This window comes from Prunus persica, chromosome G6 (assembly GCF_000346465.2).
Source record: "Prunus persica cultivar Lovell chromosome G6, Prunus_persica_NCBIv2, whole genome shotgun sequence".
NCBI lineage: Eukaryota > Viridiplantae > Streptophyta > Magnoliopsida > Rosales > Rosaceae > Prunus > Prunus persica.
The window spans coordinates 12,286,965-12,295,164 of NC_034014.1; positions in this window are offsets into that span (position 1 = coordinate 12,286,965).

Sequence of the window (8,200 nt, forward strand, 5' to 3'; positions counted from 1 at the left end):
ATGAGCAGGTGAAGGCCGTGATGAGTTGGAGTGTTGTTTGAGTTGATGAGGAGTCTGTTGCTGCTGCTGCTTGAGGATGAGCATTGGTTAATGGTTTCCTATAGTCACCGTCCTCATCCCCTTAGATGATGTTGGGTTTAATGGCCGGACGGGTCTTGTGCGCCGCTGATATCTGCCCTGCTTCCTAGCAGCCGCTGCCTCTAGGAGGAGGTTGCTGACATCCCTGTGGTTGAAATGGGATGAATATGTAGGGCCAATAGATGATTGGGTAAAGTTTTGGAGTGATGTGGATTGATGATGACCTGAGGTTCAATAGGGGGTTTTCCAGTACACCCATTTGGAGATTGATCCGATGGCTTGAATTGCTGACATTCTTGCTTCTCTTTGAAGGTCCGTCTCCTGATGTGTGCTCACCCCGCGTTAGATATTTATTTCGTTGCAAACAAGCACACATTCATAGTAGTTCAAGATTGAGTGAACCGTAGAATTTACCCCAAACGGAGAGTCACCACAAATCTCTTGGACTCCTGTGGTCCAAGAGATCGGGACTGAATATGTATATACACATATACAAGTATATATATATATACAGTCCCCTTCTATTGAGGGATCCCTCAAATAATTTTATTTGAGGGAACGCCCTTTAGGGTACCCTATAAATTTTTTTTCAACGATCCAAACAATCTATTTTTAGGTCTTCATTCATAGATCATCCTTACAAAAAATTAGACAAATCGGAAACAGTTTCGATATCTAATTGTGTCCTACAAAATCAATGAACACGGTGCTTCAAGAAAGTACTAAAATTTCAAGAACACAATTGAATGATCAAATGATATCGGATTCAAGTGATTTTTTGTAGAGATGATCTTTGAATGAGTATCTACAAAATAGACGGTTTGGATTAGTGAAATACAATCTGGAGTGGGCCCTACAAGGGGTGTCCCTCAAATAAGCTTATTTGAGGGATCCCTCAATGGAAGCTCTCTGTATATATATATATACACACATATATACATATATAATATATATAAATACATATAGATATATACACATATATTATTATTATTATTATAATATACTCATATACACATACATACTAATATTATAATGTATACATGTATATATGTAATATATATTATATTATATATTAATGTACATATATACACTTATATACATGTATATATATAAACACATATATACATATATAATATATAAATACATATAGATATATACACGTATATTATTATTATAATATACCCATATACACATGCATATTAATATTATAATAATAGCATACATGTATATATGTAATATATATTATTATAATACATATATATAAGTATATATACATATATGTGTATATATTATACCCATGTATGTATTATAATATACATATACACACGTATATACACATATACATTATATATTTATATTATATGTATATATTATAATATACATATATACACGTATATATATGTATATTATTATTATTATTATTATTATAACATACCCATATATATATTATATATTATAATATACATACATATATATATATAAATATATGTATATGTATTATACCCATGTATATTATAATATACATATATACACCTATATACACTTATATATATGTATGTACGTTTATATTATTATAATATACTTATATACATGTATATACATATATATTATATATATTATAAAATACATATATACATATATATATATATATTTTTGAAAAAATAAAAAAATTATAGTCCTAGTCCAAGCATACACCAAACGCAGGATAAGTGTTATTCAACTTAGACCAAGCCAAGCCAAGCCAGTCTTTAAGTATAGTCCATGCCAAGACAGTCCTGTGTACCAAATGAAAAGGTGCTTTGAAAAAAAACAGCGGGGTTCTTTTAAATGAATTTTCACATTTCCCATAATACCCCTATTAATTTTCTAAATTGACAGCTTTTATCCCTCTTGCAACTCGATTCTTCTTCTTCTCTCTTGCAAATCGACTTCTGTCTGCAACTCGATTCATACCAAAAAAAAAAAAAAAAAACCCTAGCCCCTAGCTCTCCACGCTGTTATCTCCACTCCAGCCACAAAAATCCAAACCACAGCTTAAAAAAAAACTCAACCCAAGCTCCCCAGTCTATGATCTCCACTCCAACCACAAAAGATCCAAACCCCAAATATATCTTCAAACATCCGTATGTGAATTGTGGAGGACCAAAATGTTAGCGAGATCCTAACTTAATTAGGATATTTATTTCCTAGTTTATTAGGATTATATTTCTTTCCTTTTTGTACAGATATTGTGTAATTAGGTTTTTATCTTGTTTCCTAGTTTGACCCTACTAGGGTTACATCATTGTACTATAAATACCTTCTTTTGGAGAATAAAATAGAACCTGAAAAATATTCTACCCATATTATTTGACTTGGCATCAGAGCCAACTTTTTTGGTGACCTGTGTATTGTGCCCACCCGTGTTCTATTCCCATTTTTTTTTTCTCGACCTGTGCCGTGTACGCACTCCTGGGTTTGTGTGTTGTGTTGTCGTGTTCGTGCCTTTACTGTGTTCGTGTCATTCTTGTGTTCATGCATCTGCCGTATTTGTGCCTTTGCTGTGTTCCGCTGTGTACTCTGCTGTGTTCGTGCCTGTCTTCTTGCATCTGCTGTATTTGTGCCTCTGCTGTGTTCCGTTGTATACTATACCGTGATTTGTTGAGTTTCTGCTGCACTCATGGGTGATAACTCCATTGTTGGTGCTATTGCTGCTGCCTCTGCAAATTTGTATGTTTATGATTCTATTCTAGGTACTAGCTCTAATACTTGGATAATTGACACTGGTGCTTCTAATCATATGACTTAGGATACTAAATTTTTTGATGAGTTGTCTAGTAACCCCCATGACCCATACATAACTAGTGCTAATGGCTTGCCCTCTCCAATTACTGGTGAGGACACAATCTCTCTCACTCCTACTCTGTCCTTATCTCGTGCATTACTAGTTCCCAATATCCATTGTAACTTGTTATCTATTGGTCGATTACTTGATACACTTAATGCTTCTGCTACTTTCTATCCTACACATTGCTCTTTTCAGGATCTCAAGACTCAAGAGATGATTGGGCATGGTAAACTGATAGGGAGGTTATATTATTTGACATTGCCTTCTGCACCAGTTCGTGCTTGTGTCATTAATACTGTTCAAAGTTGCAGTGTCAAAGACAAATAACAATTTTAGTTATGGCATCGTCGCTTAGGACACCCGTCATTTGGCGACCTTAAGCGTCTGTTTCCATCTTTATTCCACTCTTGTGATGAGTCCAGTTTTAAGTGTGAGACATGTATTTTGGCCAAGAGTCATCGCACTGTGTTTCCTTTGAGTGACAGTAAAGCTGCAAAACCTTTTGATTTAGTGCATTCTGATGTGTGGGATTCGGCTTGCTTTACTTCGAACAGATTTCGTTGGTTCGTCACATTTATTGATGATTGTACCCGACTCACTTGGGTTTTCTTGCTGAAAAATAAACATGATGTTGCTTCTATCCTTCCAGAGTTCTGTACTATGGTGTCTACTCAGTTTCATGCTCGGGTCAAAGTATTCCGGACTGATAATGAAGGTGAATATGTGAATAACACTTTGGCATCTTTCTTCCTTGCTCAAGGTATTATTCACCAAACGACAACCCCATTTACTCCTCAGCAGAATGTGTGTCAAAACGTAAGAATCGTCAGTTACTTGAAGTTGCCCGCTTGCTTATGTTGGACATGTCTATTCCCCATCATCTTTGGGGGCATACTGTTTTATCTGCTGCATATTTGATTAATCGTACTCCTAGCCGGGTTCTTGATTTCAAGACTCCACATGATGTGTTTGGTGACCATGTTTCCCCTGTCTCAGTCTTTAAGTTGCCCCCTAAAGTTTTTGGGTGTGTTGCCTATGCTCATGTTTACTCTCATCAACGGAGTAAACTTGATCCTTGTGCTCTGCGATGTGTTTTTATTGGTTACTCTTCTACTCAGAAAGGTTATAAGTGCTATCATCCACCTACCCAGAAGGTGCATGTTACTTTGAACGTGACTTTCTATGAAGAAGTGCCCTATTATATCTCTCCTTCCTATCCAATTCAGGGGGAGAGGGGGAGAGAATTGGAGAGTCTTGGATTGGAGAATGATGTGTTTGAAGATACTGCTTTCAGGAAGGAAACGACTTGTCGCACTGAAGCAAGTAATCGGTCGCCCATATGTGAAGATGAAACTTGTGGTCCCTGTGAAGAAATGACTAATTGCCTTTTGGAACTCGACCAGTCGCCCATATCTAGAGAAGAAGCAGGTGCTCTCGGTGTCGAAACGACCGGTCACACTGAAGCAAGTGACCAGTCGCCTGTATCTGAAAATAATGACAGTGATTCTTGTATGAATGAGTTTGATGCAACACCCCCCCTCTGCCCTGCCAGTGCCCCAATCTACTCGTGATAGTGAATCAAGTGAGGATGCTTTATTTAACCCCAAATGGATGGATGCCATGAATGTTGAAATGGATGCCTTGAACAAGTATAAAACATGGGATTTAGTTCCTTTGCCCCGAGGGAAGAAAGCTGTTGGATGCATATGGGTTTTTACTTTGAAGCATAAAGCTGATGGTTCCATTGACCGTTACAAGGCTAGATTGGTAGCAAAGGGTTATACTCAGACCTATGGAGTTGATTATTTAGAGACCTTTGCTCCAGTAGCAAAGCTCAATACTGTGCGTGTACTATTATCCCTGGCTGCTAACCACGACTGGCCGTTATTACAATTCGATGTCAAAAATGCATTTCTACATAGTGACCTCAAGGAGGAGATTTATATGGATCTTCCTCTTGGTATTCCTGTAACCTCAAAGGAGGGTGTTGTGTGTAAGCTGCGAAAGTCTTTATATGGATTGAAGCAGTCTCCAAGAGCGTGGTTTGGGAGATTTGCAGCATCTATGAAGAAATTTGGGTATGTGCAGAGTAACTCAGACCATACTTTGTTTCTAAAGCGTCATAAAGGTAAATTGACAGCTTTAATTATTTATGTTGATGATATGATTGTGACTGGAGATGATCAGGCAGAAATGCAAAATCTTCATAAGTATCTGGCTTCCGAGTTTGAGATGAAGTCATTGGGTGATTTGAAGTACTTTCTTGGGATTAAAGTTGCTAGATCTAAACATGGTATCTTTCTGTCTCAAAGAAAGTATATTTTTGATTTACTTGCAAAGACTGGAATGTTAGATTGTAAATCAATTGAATGTTAGATTGTAAATCAATTGATACCCCTAGTGAACAGAATCATAAGTTGGGGTTGTATCCTAATCAAGTCCCTACAGATAAAGAGCGTTATCAATGACTTGTGGGGAAATTGATTTTTTTATCTCATACACATCCTGATATTGCATATGCAGTGAGTGCAGTGAGTTAGTTTATGCATTCTCCTAGTAAAGATCATATCGGTGCTGTGATGCACATATTGAGGTATCTGAAAGTAACTCCTGGAAAAGGGTTAATGTTTTGCAAGTATGGTCATACAGATGTGGAAGGGTATACGGATGCTGATTGGGCTGGTTCAGTCACTGATAGACGTTCTACGTCTCTGTATTTCACATTTGTTGGCGGTAATCTTGTTACTTGGAGGAGTAAAAAGCAAAAAGTGATGTCTAGGTCTAGTACCAAGGCCGAGTACCGTGGGATGGCTCAAGGTGTGTGTGAGTTACTATGGTTGAGAAGATTGTTGAGAGATCTTGGGTTTAGACCCCAGAAACCCATGGATTTGTATTGTGATAATAAAGCTGTAATTGTAATTGCGCATAATCCTATGCAACATGATCGTACAAAGCACATGGAGGTTGATTGACATTTTGTTAAAGAAAAGTTGGATGCTGAAATTATTTCTTTTCTGTTTATATCATCCGAGTATCAACTAGCAGATGTTCTTACGAAAGCTATGTCTACTACGGTCTTTCTCAACTCGCTTGACAAGTTGGGCATGCGTGATATCTTTGCTCCAACTTGAGGGGGAGTGTTAGCGAGATCCTAACTTAATTAGGATATTTATTTCCTAGTTTATTAGGATTATATTTCTTTCCTTTTTGTACAGATATTGTGTAATTAGGTTTTTATCTTGTTTCCTAGTTTGACCCTACTAGGGTTACATCATTGTACTATAAATACCTTCTTTTGGAGAATAAAATAGAACCTGAAAAATATTCTACCCATATTATTTGACTTTGTGGAGGACCAAAATCGATAGCAACACAGGCATCTACCCTCCTTGATCAACGATTTTCACAAAAAATAGGTTCTTGAATCCACCAACAATTCGTTGACCTTCTCTTGGAAACCAAAATCAAGGGAAAGTTGAAACTCAAATCAAAACCACAGGAAAACAAAATTTTCATTTGGATTTGATTTCCTTCTTGTTGTTTTCTTTGATGACAACACAGTTTTTATCTCGGTTTGGGTTGAGTTTTTGGTTTTAAAATGCTTGATATGGTTTTTTCTCTTGGTGTTTTGGGGCAGTGGAGAGAGAGAGAGAGAGAGAGAGAGATGCAGGTGGGTATATGGGGTTTTTTCAAGTTGCTTTCTTAATTTAATTTGGTTTATATTTTTATATTTTTAGTAACAATATTTGGAATTGGAACTAATTTTGTTACTATTATGATATTTTATTATGATTTTCAGTTTTGGGCTGGTTGAACCTTCATTAGTTTATTTATTTATGAAGGCCCAAATTCTCAAGTTTCTGGCCTTACCGCAGTTAGAACTTTAAAAAAAAAAAAAAAAATCTAAGTAGTTAGAACTTAGAACAATTGATGAGATTGAATTTGTATCTTATGTAAATGATGGTTAGTAGTTACCTAGTAGTTTAGTTTGCATTCTATTGATTTTCTTGTTGCAACAAGTTTTACGTTCATGTTTGTAAGAGTGAGTAAGAGGATCGTTAACTTTGACGATTCAAAATTTGAAAATATGGTGGGCTGAACTTTTAAGCCTATTTTCACAAGTGAATAGGTTCTCTCGAAATTTCTATGGAGCGAAGAGTTTTTTACTAGAACGCTAGAATGAGGGGTTATAGTGAAGAGGTCCTTATAGTGGTAATTTTTCAACCTTGCATACAAAATCAAGTTGTTGCTACTTCCAAGCTTCTTTTTTATTTAACTCATAAACTGAAAAATATCTCATCAAACCAAACACTGTTCCATTCCCAAGTCTTTTCTACCTCAACTTCTATTACTTAAAAACTCAACCTCCAATACTCCAGTTCGCTGCTTGTCTACAAATCAGGAGAAACACTTGTGTGCAATGGGGATAGCATTGTTTTGCTATTCTAGGCCAATCAGGCTATGCCACGCGTGATAACTTTTTCACTTGACATAATATGATTAGTCGGAGATAGTAAAACAGTGCTACTCTGTTTCATATAAGTTTTTCTGCCACATTAGACATTGAACTAAAGAAAATGCAAAAAAGATAGGGAAGCATATACAGTAAAGAGGTACTTTAGACTATGGTCTCAAGTTCAAACTCCTATGACATCTTGATAATGTGTGTGAATCTCTATCCCTTGTAGCTTAGACTATCACTTGTATTTTAAAAAAATCATTAAAGAAATTGATACTACATTAGATACCAGTTTCTCATCTAGAGAAACCCTTAATTCTTAATTATAAACAAGAATTTAGAAAGAAAAAAAATCAAAAATTAAATTACATGAAAAATCAAAGTAAAAGAAGAAGAAGAAGAAAAAGAAGAGGTAGAAGAAGAGTGGCCAGTTATGTCTACGTAAGAGCAGTCTACCTCATTGTGCCATGGTAAAGAGTAAGGGCAACTAAAGGTAAACATTATTCACGTGAATAGTGACTGCCCTAGCAATTTTTTGATACATTCCCATCCACTATGGCAACCAAATACATGAGATATGAGGAGAGAAATTTGTATGAATTTTGGTGTAGGAAGTGACGACCATGGCTAGGTATTTATAGAAAAAGATTCTGAATTTTTTGGTCTTTTTTTGAAAAAAAAATTTGGTATTTAAATTAGCTGTTGAAGTCACCCTGACGTCAGCTTGCCCAGGTAGCAGCCCAAGCAAGTCTTGCCTTCGGGCTTGCCCAGTTTCGTGGGCCCACTTCTTGCCATGACAACTTTTCCTTTGTAGAGGTTGTTTTTGGAGCCTAGGC